This window comes from Malaya genurostris, chromosome 1, assembly GCF_030247185.1.
Source record: "Malaya genurostris strain Urasoe2022 chromosome 1, Malgen_1.1, whole genome shotgun sequence".
In the NCBI taxonomy this organism is placed as follows: Eukaryota; Metazoa; Arthropoda; class Insecta; order Diptera; family Culicidae; genus Malaya; species Malaya genurostris.
In genome coordinates, this window is record NC_080570.1 from 24,658,669 (window position 1) to 24,675,360 (window position 16,692).

The 16,692-nt window shown below is 38.9% G+C and overlaps 1 protein-coding gene across 3 annotated transcripts in view; it reads right to left on the reverse strand.

The window, feature by feature from the left end:
• LOC131435137 (elongation of very long chain fatty acids protein AAEL008004) overlaps window positions 1-16,692 on the reverse strand; it is a 153,002-nt gene that overhangs the window by 105,650 nt on the left and 30,660 nt on the right. For all 3 annotated transcript variants that reach the window (XM_058602707.1, XM_058602724.1, XM_058602729.1), the window contains exon 2: window positions 12,259-12,305. The gene's annotated coding sequence lies outside the window, so the exon portion shown is untranslated. The remainder of the gene's footprint in view (window positions 1-12,258; window positions 12,306-16,692) is intronic.

Below are 16,692 nucleotides of genomic sequence, written 5' to 3' on the forward strand. Positions count from 1 at the left end.
AAAACGTAACAAACCGAAATTTTTGCGTCGATATGTGACAATGGATGAAACATGGATTCATCACTTCACTGCGGAATCAAAACGATCGTCATCTGAGTGGAAAACTCAACAATTGGCTGGCAAGGTTATGGCTTCGGTATTTTGAGGTATTTCGGTTGGGGTCTGGTTTTTTATATGTAGAAAGTGTGTGCAAAAAAATTTGAGGAAAATGGTGCAGTAGTTTTTGAATGACGATGGACACGGACATTCAAAACCTGCTTCCGAGAAAAACGCGTTTGAAGGTTTTTGTCTATAAAATCAATGGAAACAATTAATTACTCCAGGGCTTCCTGGTAGGGTCTAACATTTTTGAAAAATTATATTTTTTCTTTTATAATTTATTATAATGAAACATTTCAAGAATGTTTTGTCAAGATTTGAAGTCAATCGAAGTAGAAATCTTGGGCCTGTGCGCCGAGCTCTTGCTTCTTCGTAGAATGAGATAGCCATGGATAAAGGTCCATAACTTCCAGAGTTTCATTCCAATAGGCTTGAAAATTTCACAGAAAACTCCTAAAATGTTTTACTATAAGAAAATGTAAAGAAAATAATAAAGGATTTTTCAAAATGGTTAGCCCCTACCCGCCCCTTAAGAAGGGAAATACCATTAACAGTGAATATTACATAACGTTATTGGAACGTTTGAAGGCCGAAATTGCAAAGAAACGACCGCATAGGGGAAATAAACCGTGTACCGTGTCACAAGTCAATCAAAACAATGGCAAAATTACATGATTTGAATTTCAAATTGCTCCCACATCCACCGTATTTGCCAGATTTGGCTCCCAGTGACTACTGGCTGTTAGGAGACCTGAAAAAAATGCTCGCCGGTAAGAAATTTCGCACGAATGACGAGGTTATCGCTGAAAATGAGACCTATTTCGGGGCAAAAAATGAATCGTTCTACAAAGGTGGTATTAAAATGTTAGAGCGGCACGTAATCTTGATGGAGATTACGTTGGTCTCTTTGTTAGACCCGGAACTTTTCAGCCCATGTGTTATGCGAGATCGTTTTTATCGTTTTCAACGAATTCGTATCATTCTAGCACATTAAAAACGCAATAATACTTTTTCGAAGGCCATGAAACATTCCACTTTTCTGCCCCACTTGACCCTAATTCGACTGTCTGACGACAATTTTGCACTGAAAAAAAAATGCGAACCTCGGGTCAAACAAATTCCAACCGGTCGGTCCAACCAAAAACAAAAATCGTTCGCGACGCTTCCGTTCTCATAACCACCAGAGGGCGGCGGAGGGTCAAAATACTTCGTTGCATCGGACTGCATAGAAGACTCTGTTTGGAGTTAATTTACAATTTGGGGAAAGTTGCGAAATGTGGCTTCGCGCCCCAAACGGCGTGACCCTCGCAGCGAAGAGCTTCATTCGCAAATTCGCAAGAATAAGTGATTTGCATTGCAAAGGTTTGGATTTTTGTTGTTGTTTGGTAAATCGTTTGCACAAAACCAATACAAAAAGGTTTTCGATGACCAAACGAAAACGGAAACAAAAAAAATAACAATCTGCTCGAAAGTGCAGAATTGAAATGCACTTACGGCGCTTTCGTTGCACCGCGTTTCGAACGACCGCGGATTTTTTTTTTTGTTTGATTCTAATGAAACTTCCTACACTCTAGAACATTATCCAACATCGAAATCGTGTCTCCTACTCAACAACTGCAGCAAACTGTCAACCAGACCAGAATTCCGAACTCGCCAACTTAGGGTGCAGGTGATTTCGAAGCCACATTCGCGTGTCGGTCCTATCCTCCGTCCGCTGGGGGGTGGGAGAGGTGTGTTTAAGGGTGCAATTGCAACACCGACACCGCAAACACACAAAAACAGGTAACAGCCAGTGTAGCGACAAGACACAGGTTTAAGAACCGGACTTCTTGCTTTCGCAAAATTTCGCACTATGGACAATCCAATTCCCCGTGCGTGGCGTGATGGCGTTTTTGTGGTCTCCTCAGTCAGTACTTGTTGACTCTAACTGGACCGGTTTTGTTGGAAGAGTCTATAGAAAGTAGGATTGACCGTGACCGACCGAGTGCGTTCGGAAATCAGGTGCGAGTTTTTGCGATGCGAACACCGATGAGGTTCTTCAACGATCCGCAATTTCGATGTTTTCTTGTACAAACAACTTATTCATAATGGCCAATGGGCTCTCTATGTTGCAACATGTTGCGTGTCGTATTATTTACCTGCAAGCAAAAGTGAGAAAATGAGAAAAAAACATTAGATCAGATTGATTAGCACTAGCTATTTGTTGTTGGTTCTAATAATGTTTTATTTTGTTGTTTTTGGATTGAAAATTTCGTGCTGTACACGCTTCAATATTTTCGAAAGGTTGTAGGTTTTTTGGTATTGGAATCAAGGCAACCTCAGATCAGTCAATTTCCAATTATTTTTGTATTCCGGAATTGGACTATGTTGCGTGCTTTAGCTGCGCATGTTTTGCGCAACTGCAAGCGTCCATCACTGACCCTTTCACGGTTTTGGGATTCGTTGAAGAAATTGCTGACTTCATTGATTGTCATCATCCGGATGGATTGACGACAACGGGACTGAGAATCGATTGTTGTTTGTTTATGTTGACTCACTAATTACTGTTCTGTTTACTGCGAAACTGCCAACAACAAACCAGGATGTTTACATGTTCATTGACGGTCGCAAACAAATCGTTCAACTCTCCATCAGAACGTCGTCGGTAATTCCGAGTCGGTCAATATTTGAACGGTAGCTCTGCTGGACGCTACCGATGGAACCTGAATACTAACTGACTGTTCGGAAAAAGTCGTACGTTCGGAACCGCGACCTGGAACGCTATGAAAACGGAAGTTCAAATTCCACCAACGGGAATGGAATACCAAGGCTTCTACTTCACCGGAAAGTGCCTGCTGCACCGATGGCACTTGGCATAGTATGGTAACAACGCGGAACATCCTGCACCGCTGCTGATCGAGGTTCAGCAGCCGGTGGTAACTACGCCGGGTCGCGGACTAACTGACCGACTCCTCGAATAGTACTCGGCGGCGGCGGCAAGCGAAGCGAAGCGGAAAAAAATGAATTAAAAACAGGGCCAAAAAAGGCTAGTCGAAAAGAAATAAAACAGCGAAAGCAAACAAGAAAAAAAACTAAATGAGAGAGTAAAAAAAACATAATAACAAAATATGCCGATCCATGCCAAGGTCAACATTGCAGAGGGGCGCTGGTTAGCTGGTTGGCTGGCTGGTAGCAGAAAATGGATCAAGGACAGAGTCGTTTGTTCGGTGGCAAGGTAGGTAGGACACAACCATGCAACATGAACTCTCAGCTTGTTTCAAGCTGTTTTCACTGAACAGAGGAAACGTTGCTTCGGAGTCAAGGGGTCGTCAACACTGAGGTTCAGTTTTTCATCGGACACGCGAGAACAGAACGAACAGAAACGGATTTGTCACAATTTGCAATCAAAGGGGGATCAATTTCCTTCTTCTCCGACTCATCGTGAAATCATACATGACATTTCCGAAATCGAAAAAAAATTTGATGCCAAAAACGCATGAAACGTCGAGATTTAATGTCATCTCGAAAAAAAAATTTTTTTAAATCGATTTTTTGGGATTTATCAAATATCAAAATCCAAAGTCCCAGAAAGTTAATTTTTTCTAAAAAAAAAATTTTTTTTTTAAATGACTAAATCTCGACGTTTCATGCATTTTTAAGAGTTTCGGCGTCAAAAAAAAATCGATTTTGGAAATTTCATGTACTCCCCCCTATGGTGCTTTTTCAAGATCGAAAATTTTCAAACTTTAACCGCCGGGCAGCACCGCTTACACATGTCCGATTTAGCTCAAATTTTGCAAGAGGACATTTTTCGAGGTGCTTAAACTTTTGAGCACTAGCGCTTTACGAAATTAGAGGTGATCCCAATATATGTATAAGAGCGGTAGAAATCAACGTGTTTTGTCGGTTACGTCACTTATACCATCATATCTCTGGAACCAAAAGTCACAGCCATTTGATCTTTGAACTTGATCAATGGCCCGACAGTAGCTTTCAAACGAGCCAAAGTTTGTTAAAATCGGCTCAGCCATCTCTGAGAAAATAGAGCGCGTTTAAATATCTTCGAAAAGTGCACACACATACACACACACACCGACATTTTCCGATCTCGTCGAACTGAGTCGAATGGTACATAACACTATGGGTCTCCGAGGCTTCGTTCGAAAGTCGGTTTTCCAGCAAATCTAATACCTTTCATAGAGAAAGGCAAAACCAATTGATGTTTTTGGTTTTTTAAACTGTATATAAATAAAAATGGATGTAACAGTTCGGCTGAAAAGTTCGTATCGTTTAATAGAAACACACTTTTTTTGCCAAAATTCGTTTTTATTATTCAACATAATTGCCATCAGAGGCGATACAGCGATTATAGCGATCTTCCAACTTTTCGATACCATTTTTGTAGTACGATTTGTCCTTTGCCTCAAAATAGGCCTCAGTTTCCGCGATTACCTCTTCATTGCTTCTAAATTTTTTACCAGCGAGCATTCTCTTGAGGTCTGAGAACAGGAAAAAGTCACTGGGGGCCAAATCTGGAGAATACGGTGGATAAGGGAGCAATTCAAAGCCCAATTCGTCCAATTTCAGCATGGTTTTCATCGACTTGTGACACGGTGCATTGTCTTTATGAAACAAAACTTTTTTCTTCTTCAAATGAGGCCGTTTTTTTTTTGAAATTTCGTCCTTCAAGCGCTCTAATAACGCTATATAATAGTCACTGTTGATGGTTTTTCCCTTTTCAAGGTAGTCGATGAAAATTATACCATGCGAATCCCAAAATACAGACGCCATAACCTTACCGGCCGATTGTTGAGTCTTTCCACGCTTTGGGTTCGGTTCATCGCGTGCAGTCCACTCAGCTGACTGTCGATTGGACTCCGGAGTGAAGTGATGGAGCCATGTTTCGTCCATTGTTATATATCGACGAACAAAATCGGTTTTATTTCGATATAACGAAACATTTGGTTAGAAAGCTATGGTCTGGCAAGCAGTTTGTAGCTGCGGTAAGATTTCGAAACCCTTCATCACCACTGTTTCAATGAACAGCGAAATATACATCAAGGAATGTTTACAAAAACGACTTCTACCCATGATTCGAAACCACAAGGATCCTGTTGTCGTCTGGCGAGATCTTGCTTCTTGCCACTACTCGAAATCAACGGTAGAATGGTATACTACCAACTGGGGGGGGGGGGGGGGTTGCAAAATACTTCTTCCAGATTAGACTATTCTTAGAAGAAAAATGTAGAAAAAATAAAAACACTTTGTTAAGCGAAGTGACAGTTCAAATTGAACTGCTAAGTAGACGTAAAGTTTCTGCTACTTACAGAACACTTTTTGTTTTGCAACGGAGTGCAATGTCTTTTCTGACGTGCCGAACGAAAACGTGTTCTGTAAATAGCAGAAACTTTACGTCTGCTTAGCGGTTCAAAATGAACTGCCGAGTTTAGCACTAAGTAGTTCAATTCGAACTGCTCTGCACTGATGAGTCAAAGACGAAACGTAAAAATAATACATTTTTTTGCCGCCGGAATCCACACGGCCTCTAGGCTGGTCCTGTCTGGAGAATGAAAATTAAGGTACTATCAATCTACCATTGGAGCCCAGCCCCAAATGATGCCTTCAATTTGAATTTTAGTTTACGAAATTCAGTATTCTCACTCAGGAAAGAAGTGGAGCCCATTTTGGAGTTTTTCATCTCAATATCCGTCTCTTTCGGAACCGGAAGTTGGTGTAGCCAAAGTAGCTTAAAATTTAACAGTTACCTAAAGAATTGTAATAACTTTTTGCAAATTGTTGTAGCCTTTTTTTGTGAAATCGAAATGCGTTATGTATGTGGCATCGTCATAAAAATGAAACCCATTTCCATCTGCTAGATCCGGGGGTTATCCTGTCCCCCAAAGCGTGATCAGCGTTCCGCACTCGATCAATCACGACCCTAATAGTGGATCACATTTTGCGTTTTATGACCGCGTGCTGTTTTCGCCGAACTGAACTCCTGGTATAGCTTTATAGCAAAGAAATGGCAAACTTATGCTAATCGAACGTCACTTTAAAAATAACCTTTTGAATCGATTCTGAGCGAGAGACATACCCAGTGCAGTCGTGCTCGTGGTCAAATACCTTGCCGCTACTTTTGGCTACTTTGCCCCTCGGTGCACGCATACCTTGAACGAATGGCATTAAAATAATATCGCAAAAAAAAACAAAGTCGAGCCCCGTAATTTTTTGCTTCTGCGACCCTTCTGAGAGCCGCTAGGGCTTACAGCGGGGTGGCACCATGCCCTCCATTCATGTGTTCAAAATTGCAGTGGTAATCATATAATAAACAGTATACCTTCCCTCAACCCCCTCTCTCACTTCCATCACCAATCCGCGCTCCGCTGACGACCCTCAGAAGCCATCGGCGAAAAACAAGTGCATGTTCAACACTTCTCGTAGGTAATGAACTTGCCTGCATTTTCTTACAGCGAACCTCACGTCGGTTACCCCGCGAGCTTTCACGGGCACATCTCAGTAAGCCATCACCGGCGAAGAGCCTGCAGAGTAGTTTCCATGTGCAACAGATGACTACGAGTTTGAGAGGCATTCCACCGGCAAGGCAACATCGCAGCAATAGCCTTCTCGCGGTGAACGCGGAGTGAAATACCTGCCGCAGCCTACTAAGTTTATGATGAGTGTACGCTGTCATGTTCAGAAGCACCGGTTGTTGGTTTTGGAGAATCCTGCCACAGACAGACAGAGCGATTAGCGATTCCCTTTGTAGGTGATTTATGTGTCATTGAGGAAAGAAGAATTTGCCGAGCTCAAAGGGGGGCTTCAGTTGTTGAGTATCAAGTTCACGAGTTCGCGTCGAACAACCAAGCGAACCACCACCCATCAGTGATTGGCATCTGACAGAACAACAACATCTGGGCCTCATGATGTTACCGACATTCTGGAGCTACTCGCAGAATACCGCCGGCACCTTGGCATCGATGCCATCGGGCGATGAAAGTTCTTCGCTTGTTTGAGGTTAAACTCATTTCTTGCCGACTACCGGACTGAATTGCACGGTTCGCTGGGTTATGTTTTTTTTTAGATATATAGAAAAAGCGTCTGCCTGTCTACTGCGTTACAGAGTTCTGTGTGCCATGTTCGTTCGAAAGTCAAGGTTGACTGAACAAGGGGGAAGCTCGGCCGATCGATGTTTTCGGTCTTTGATTGATTGATGGATTGGGGGTGCGGTTGATAGTGGAACTTTTCATAGATTCAATCAAAATAGTAAAATTGATTTATTAAAATCCAATTCCGCGACTAGGTTTTCAACGAAACTGGTTCTCACCAAGGTCTCCAAGTGGTCTTATTGAACCGTGAGGTGGCACTGTAGGCGCAACATAGACTGCTGTTGCATTGACGAATCGAAGACGAACGTAAAAACAAGTAATATCGTCTTGCGCACTCAGCACAAACTGGTTACCCATGCGATATCAAACCCCCAGATGACTTCCAATCGTGCTCTTCAGCAGGCATAAAACCTCCTTATTTCGTGAAAACATCTACTTGAATGATCATTGTGATATTTTACTGAGAAATTGTACTGTACAACCGACTGGCTTTGTCGAGCTCTGTGAATCATTAAAGTGTGCTGCAATGCGGTTATTACGTGAATAACAACGGTTCCTTTTAGGCATATTAAGGTTAGAAAAATATAAGAAATGTTCAAAATGAAAATAGTCTGGACACTTCAAAAAGCTTCTGGTTATATTCTTGGGATCCATAACCAGTCGTTATGAATATGAGCTTAGTGAAGCACTTTCAATAATGGCTCAAATGAATGAATAATTTGTTGCTAATTATTAGGTAATTGGTAACGGTGGTGTTTAATTTGTTGCTTATTTTTTTAAATATTTTCCAATTCTTCAATAACTTAATAGGAAGTTAAGAGACACTTCTCCTAAATAAGCTTGAAAAATAAAATTTATCCGAAAAGTTCATGCGAGCCTCATTTTAGTAGTGTTTTCGAGTAGTTATACGTGCACTTTTCCAAGCAGTTTTTTCCAGTAATTTTTTTCAAGGAGTTTTTTCGAGTTGTTTTTGTTTTAGAGCAGGTTTACGTGCAGTATTTCGATCTGTTTTACTTGCAGTTTTTCGAGCAGTAACTGAGTAGTTTTTCGAGCAGTTTTTTATGCAGTTTCCAACAGTTTTGAAGCTGTTTTCAAAGTTATTTCAAGCCGTTTTTATGGTAATTTTTCGAGCAGTTTTACGTTACAATTTTACGAGTAGTGCAGCAGCTTTTCAAAAGGTTTACGTACAGTTTGTCGAGCAGTTATGTTTTACTGGCAGTTTATTGGAGCAATTTATCCGAAAAGTTTATGCGAGCAGCATTTTAGTAGTTTTTTAGCTGTTTACAGTTATTTCGAGCAGTTTTTCGTGCAATTTCTCGAGTAGTTTATTTTGCAGTAGTTTTTTTCGAATAATTTTACTTGCAGTTTTTCGAGCAGTTTTCGACTAGTTTTTTGTGCAGTTTCAAAGTAATTTCAAGCCGTTTTTGTGGTAATTTTTCGAGCAGTTTTACGTACAGTTTACAAGCATTTATTGGAGCAATTTATCCGAACAGTTTATGCTAATAACATTTCAGTAGTGTTTTCGAGTAGTTATACGTGCTGGAAAAGTTTTTTGAGTTTTTTTATATTTTTTTCCAAGATGTTTTTTCGAGCAGTTTTCCGTTTTTTTTTTTTAATTTACGTATATTTCGTTCAGTTTTTGTAGTACTTTGAGAAGCTACTGAGTAGTTTTTTGAGCAGGTTTTTATGCAGCAGTTAAGTTTTACAACCAGTTTTTTGGAGCAACTTATCCGAAAAGTTTATGCGAGCTGCATTTTAGTAGTGTTTTCGAGTAGTTACACGTTTACTTTTTCAAGCAGTTTTTTCCAATATTTTTTTCAAAGGAGTTTTTTCGAGCAGTTTTCCGAGTTTTTGTAATTTTTGAGCAGGTTCACATGCAGTTTTTCGATTAGTTTTACTTGTAGTTTTTTAACAGTAACTGAGTAGTTTTTCGAGCAGTTTTTATGCAGTTTCCAAGCAGTTTTTAAGCTTGTTTCCAAAGTTATTTCAAGCCGTTTTTATAGTAAATTTTTGAGCAGTTTTCGAGCAATTTTCGAGTTTTTTAGCAGTTTTTTTTTTCAAGCAGTTTTTTCGAGCAGTTTTTTTTGAGTTCTTGTTTTGAGCAGGTTTATGTGCAGTTTTACTATCAGTTTCTCGAGCGGTCCTTTCGAACAGTATCTGAGTAGTTTTTTAGTCGTTATTTAAAGCAGTTTTCAAGACGATTTTCGAGTAATTTTTTTTAGTTCTTTGCAGTTATTTCGGGCAGTTTTACGAGTAGTTTATTCTGCAATAGTTTTTCGATTAATTTTACTTGCAATTTAGTTTTTCGAGCAGTTCTTTCGAGGATTTCAAAACACTGTTAGTTGTGTAGTTTTTTGGGCAATTTTCAAGTGCATTTCAAGCAGTTTTTAATACACCGAAGTGTGACGTCGTGTTTTCTTACCAAGCTATGGAATATTTTGGATAGAACAATCTCAACTTTCACGCAGTCGATCCTGAATTCTATTCTCCGTACAACACATGGGGTTTAAGTGTTTTGTTACCCGAAGAACTAAGGTTAGAATCAGTAAAATTTGCAGACAGCAGTAGCCGTAGTTTTTGAAAATAGGGTATAATTCTGCTCAGACAAAACCATGCGTATCTTCGCGCACATTTAATCATTTTTTCATCGGGTTCCCAGTTTATTGAGTAAAAGGTTATTCAAGAAATCGTGTTGGTCATGGAATCTGTATACAATAGTATGGCTCTCTTCAATTTCTATTATCAGAAACATACTGAGGTAAAAATTTGTCCACGTACTTTGTACTTTTGTGCCAGCAGCTCCTCGTTGTGCAGTTGCATTTGTGTCCACTCCATACGATCGACACAGAGAGAGAGAGTGCGTTAACCTCGTATTGTCAATCGAAGGGTTAGAGCGAGACCGGTTCACTGAAAGAAAACTATCTCATCTTCGCTTAGCAACAACATTCGTCGTACAGTTGTCAACCAAGGTAGACAAAACGACGGACCTGGTCCGAGGCTCGTAGGCACCCACCTTTCCCAATATGCGAAAGCAATAAGAAAAAAAAATATTAAGAAAAAAACATCTGATTCGTCTCCAAACGAGAAAAGGGTCCAATTCGTGCAGGAATTTTTAATATACTTCTGGTTTCAAAATTGCGAGATTTGGCTCGAGCGAAAAGAAATCGCATCCAATTTGCATATAAATTAGCCAACTGGTCGGTAGACACGTTAGTTTGATCACGGATGATCGAGAAACAGGGAGAACGTGACGTGAAACAGGTTCCTTTTCTTCTGAATGATCCAACACAGATGGTAGAATTTTCCCAAGTGTTTCACGACGACGACGACGACGACGGATGGTGAAATCTGGATTCTTGGTTGGTTCTTCAGGAGTGTTGATCCATCGGGAACGCTTCCGTCCGTAATCAGCCGAACAGGTTTAAGTTTTACGATCCTTAACGATGGATGACCGACCTGGTCGCAACCGCATTTTCGCGCCAGGTGCTACATGAATATTACGGCAGGTAAAAAAAACATTCAATCGGTATTTTATGGTAGCTGGCTTCGGGGTTATTGCCAACGCCAAGTAGGTCACACGGTTCGATCACTCCGAGTGGGTGTGGATCGTACGGAAAAAATTCTAACACTACTCAGAACAGGCTCTCTCTTGCCCTGAAAAAAAAACCCGCGACCGCTCATGCGATCGCGGCCAGCTCTTATCTTATCTCGTCAGATCTACGCCCGGCTATCTTCGGTTTGCGAATGGCAAAATGACGGATGGATTTGGATTGCGTGATCGTCGTATGTCGGAGTGTTCATAAAAGCTCACGACGATCGATCCGTCTCTGTCACAGTTTAGTAACCATAAATGCTTTGAAGTTGGACACAGCAACGTTGGCAAATTCGAAACCATTTAATTTTTGCTGTTTAAAATGAGTGTCACTATTTCTATTTCAACCCTTGAACGATCAAAATACTAGGTTCTGCGATAGAAATACTAGGTAGCCTACTGAACTCACTAATCACTGATCAAACTGCACCCGCTGAGTCTGCCTAAACCAGTTATGCACCGACCAAATATGCACCACAAACTACTTCACCTGGTTGTTCGGTCGAGGAAAACGACGGAAAAATATTTGATTTTAATCATTACTTCGTTTTAAATGCTGTTGATTTCAAACCTTCGAACTGTACACCGTTACAAAACATCAGGAATAGACAACGGTAGAGACCACCAAGCTGGAGAAGATTCTCAAGGTTCCAAATGATGCATCTAAGTCGCTTCAAATCAGTATCTCCCTAGTACAAATTTACCTGAGAATTGTTCTCAAAACTGGGCCGTGTTGCGAGAAAAATAGCTTACTGCTCGTAAACAATGCAATACTCATTTACGGTTTGAAGCAGGGAAACGTATTCCCTCAAATTTCGTCCCATAAATCTTGACCACTCGCTGCGAAGAGGTTCGGTAAGAAAAACAGACGAAATTATTTTAAGGGTGATCGAAGCATCCGAAGTGCCGTTGAACATTCGGCTCGTTTGAAATGTTTTATGAGTTGAAGCAAGGCAACGTACTCTCTCAAGTATTGTTCATGTAACGGGAAGATTCGGCATTAAACGAAACCAACATTTCAGGGACACTCAAACAATCTAACACCAAATAAGTAGGAATTTTGTTAATACTTCACGAAGATATGGTGCGAAGATAACACTTCAAGACTGATAAAAATATCAAACATCAAGCTGATCAATACCGATCAAAACATTTGCGTTCGTCTATGGTTTCTAGCAATTTGAAGCAAAACATTGCACTGTAATGTTGTGTTCCATAAATTTGTGTTCTTCAAATTCGGAAATTCCACATCAAAACAAACGGAATCAACACGTTATGATCAAATCATAACTTGTTCTAGAGTTATGAAGCCAAGTAACGCACTCTTCCGTGCCTCCTTAGGTTTGGTTCATTCCAAGCAAAGTCTCAATATAGTTCAAACCGGGGCAACCATTCGATAATTCGGATTGTAAATAAACGAAATTTTCCAAACTTTTATGCGAATTTTCGAAGCTACGCCGTTTTTTATACGAATAAACCTACCTCAAATCCAACGTAGTTTAGATAATCTTCGGAACCAAATGTTGATCCTGTAAAAAAAACACCAAATTAGAATAATTAGTACAACTGATAAAAACATTTTGATTATGAAACAGTAAAAAATATACACCTAACATGGACGACTCAGAAAAACGCTCACTTCGTAACATCTAATGGTAGATTAATGGTGAAATGCACCATTTCAAAATACTCAACGGAAAGTTGTTAACCCAAAATTATTATATATTTGTTTTAGTATTTTTTATGACATTTTATTGAAATTATTTCAATTTTTTTTTTCTACCAAATTGATTCAAAATAGACTCATAATTATTTAGAATTTAAGTCAAATTATGCCTTCAATATTTTTCAAAACTACCCAAAAATTGGTCAACTTTGAAAATTCTATGATAACCGATTCATAACTATTCAAAATTGCTCAAAAGTGATTCAAAATTATCTCGTTTTCAAGTTGTTCCAAAGTCGTGAAATATAGAATTCGCCCTGAATGAAATTTTTATTTAGTATTTTTCAAATCTTCGACTATTAAATATTGTTTAAAATGGGTCGCAGAATTATTTTATATTTATTTCAATACTTTTTCGGACTTGTCCCAAAATTCTATCACCCCAGTTTTTTTTTGTGTATCAATTTTTTTTCAAAACTTTATTCAAATTATTATTGTCTTCAATCTTTTTCAAAATTACCTCAAAGTGGTTTCGAAATTGCATTAATTTTTTCACAAAATGGTCTAAAAACTATTGTAACATATTCAAATTGTCCCGAAATGTCTTAAATCTATGTCAAATTTGTTTCCGAATCGTCACGAAATGATTTCAAGTTCATCTCAAATATGTGTTGCAATAGTTTCAAATTAATTGCACAATTTGTTTCAAATTAGTTACCAGACTGTTAAAAATTGTATGCAATATGCCGCAAAATTTCTCAAAGGTATTTCATACTAATACATTATCCAGACTTGTCTCGAAGTTGTTTAAAAAAATACTCATAATTTTATCATAAACTCAAGCTAACATGGTCTTCACTGTTTGAAAGCTATCTAGAAATCGGTTCAAAACCTACTTCACCTACTTAACAGAAGGACAACGACTTATCACTCTTTTCCGGAGTTGGTGAATCGAAACTGTACGAAACTAGTATCAAAATTGTTTCAAAACTGACACATAATTATTCAAAATTCAAGCCTAAATGGTCTTCAAACTTTCTGAAAATTATCTCAAAATCGTTTTCAGGTCGCTCAAAATTGTCTCACAGTTGTTTCAAAATCTACTTCACCTATTTAACGAAAGGATGATAACTCATAATTAGTGGATCGAAACCGTTCGAGACCTGTATCAAAATCGTTTCAAAACTGACTCATCCATTTTTTTCAAGTCGTTCAAAATTGTCTTACAACTGTTTCAAAATCTACTTTACCTATTTAACGGAAGGGCGGATTTTACTTCGGATGTCACGGAGCTGGTGAATTGAAACTGTACGAAACCGGTATCAAAATTTTTTTTAAACTGACTCATAATTATACAAAATTCAAACCAAAATAGTTTTCAAACAGTCTGAAAATTTTCTCAAAATCGTTTTCAAGTTGCTCAAAATTGTCTCACTACAGTTTCAAAATCTACTTCTTCTACATAACGGAAGGACGATGACTCATCATTCTTCTTCGTATGTCACGTGGCTGTTTCAAAACTGACTCATAATTATTCAAAATTCAAGCCTAAATGGTCTTCAAACTCGTTTTCAAATTGTTCGAAACTGTCTCACACCTGTTTAAAAATCTAGTTCACCTACTCAACGGAAGGACGATAACTCATCACTCTTCTTCGGATATTGGTGAACCGAAACCTGTGTAATAATTGTTCAAAACTGACTCATAATCATTCGAAATTCAAGCTAAAATGGTCTTCAAACTATCTCAAAATCATTTCAAAATCTACTTCACTTACTTAACGGAAGGACGACGACTCATCACTCTTTTTCGAGTGTCACGAAGTTGGTGAATTGAAACCGTCCGAAACCTGTATGGAATTGTTTTTTTTTTAACTGGCTCATAATCAATCAAAATTCGAGCTAAAATGGTCTTCAAACTATCAAAAAAATATCTCAACATCGGTTCCAAATTGTTCTAAATTGCCTCATAACTGTTTCAAAATCTACTTCACCTACTCAACGGAAGGACGATCATCACTTTTCTTCGGAACCTGTATAAAAATTGTTCAAAACTGACACATAATTATTCAAAATTCAAGCTTAAATGGTCTTCAAACTGTCTGAAAACTATCTCAAAATCGTTTCAAAGCCTACTTCACCTACTTAACGGAAGGACGATGACTCATCACTCTTTATCGAATGTGACGGAGTTGATGAATCGGAACCTTGCGAAACCTGTGCCAAAATTGTTTCAAAACTGACTCATAATCATTCGAAATTCGAGCTGAAATGGTCTTAAAACTATCTCAAAATTATCACAAAATCGTTTTCAAGTCGTTCACAACTGTTTCAAAATCTACTTAACCTACATAACAGAAGGACGATAACTCATCACTGTTCTTCGGATGTCACTGAGCTGTTTCAAAATTGACTCATAGTTATTCAAAATTCAAGCCTAAATGGTCTTCAAACTGTCCCAAAGTTATCTCAAAATCGTTCTCAAATTGTTCAAAATTGTACCACAACTGTTTCAAAATCTACTTCAAGCTAAAATGGTCTTCAAACTATCAAAAAATATCTCAACATCGTTTCCAAATTGTTCAAAATTACCTCATAACTGTTACAAAATCTACCTCACCTACTTAACGGAAGGGCGATGAATCATCACTTTTCTCCGGATATCACGAAGCTGTTTCAAAACTGACTAATGATTATTCAAGAATCAAGCCTCAATGGTCTTAAAATTGTCTCAAAATAATCTCAAAATCGTTTAAAATTGCCTCACAACTGTTTCAAAATCTACTTCACCTATTTAACGCAAGTACGATGACTCACCATTCTACTTCGGATGTTGGTGAACCGAAACCTGTATCATATATGTATATCTAAAATTTTCTTAAAACTGTCAGAAAGCTATCTCAAAATCGTTTCAAAATCTACTTCATCTACTTAACGGAAGGACAATGACTCATCACTCTTTTTCGAATGTCACGAAGTTGGTGAATTGAAACCGTCCGAAACCTGTATCGAAATGGTTTTTAAAACTGACTCATAATTATTCAAAATTCAAGCTACAATGATCTTCAAACTGTCTGATAATTATCTCAAAATCTCTTTCAAGTTGCTCAAAATTGTCTCACAATTGTTTAAAAGCAAACAAAAAACATACAATATTGATCGTTCCAGAACTAACTTCTGAGGTTTTACGATGTACATCGTTTACATCCGCGAAAATAACATGGCCCCCTTTGAGCAGCCATATCTCAAGAACAGCTCGATATTTTTACATAAAATATAAACTGTAGCCGTCTCCAGTAAAGAATAATAACTACACAAAAAATTAAAGATTAGGCAACCCATAGCTTTTGTTTTAATTCTCGTTTAGAATAAAGGAAGGGAAACCCCGTTTATATAAGAAGGTCTCTTTAAAACAGGGAACAATAAAAAAAGCTTGTGAATAAAAACCAGAATCATGGAACCTCCGTCATAGCGCCTGAGTTTCCGTTTCTGAGACATCAGGAACTTGGATTCCAACAAGTGATTTAAAAGCAAAGTCTTTACTTCGCATCTGTTTAGCGAGGTGGCTTTAACGATTCAACATAAACTGCTAACGCCCTGATGAGTCGAAGACGAAACCTTAAAACAAAAGTATTTTTCGATCAAAACCAAAACAAATCTTATGCAAATGAACCCCAGCTGCATTCTGAAGGTAATTTCGCGGCCATTCGCCTCTTCGCAAGTGAACGGTGAAATAGCAAATAATAAACAACAAAATCACTAAGATCATGTTTCGTGTGTTCCCTCCACTCTCGAGAGCATCGTGTGCATAATTACTAGGCTAGGCGAAATATACAATTACCATTCGAGCGGCCAAAGGCCTTCGGTCAACTAGAGAAGACTAATGCTTGGAAGCAATTGTCCGACCCTCTCGGCCTCCTCCCCATCGGTAGATAACTGGGTTGTTGGGTTGCGTAACGACGGCCAGGGATGTGTAGACTTGACTTACAGAGCAGAACAGGTTGTCCTCGATCGGAATTTTCCGTAAGGTCACACCGATAAGTAGCTAGCGCTGAAGCCGGCCACAGTCGGGGGGAGGGTGCACATCCAATGAGTCAGCTGAAATGCGGTGTCCGCTTCTAGATGTCATGCGATACGACGAGCTGCAAACTTGCTCTCGATTTCTCGATCAGTTAATAAATGGTCGAAACAAGTTTCTCGGGTCCACAACACACTCACACACACAGAGGGACACAGCGTTTGTCGTTTAGA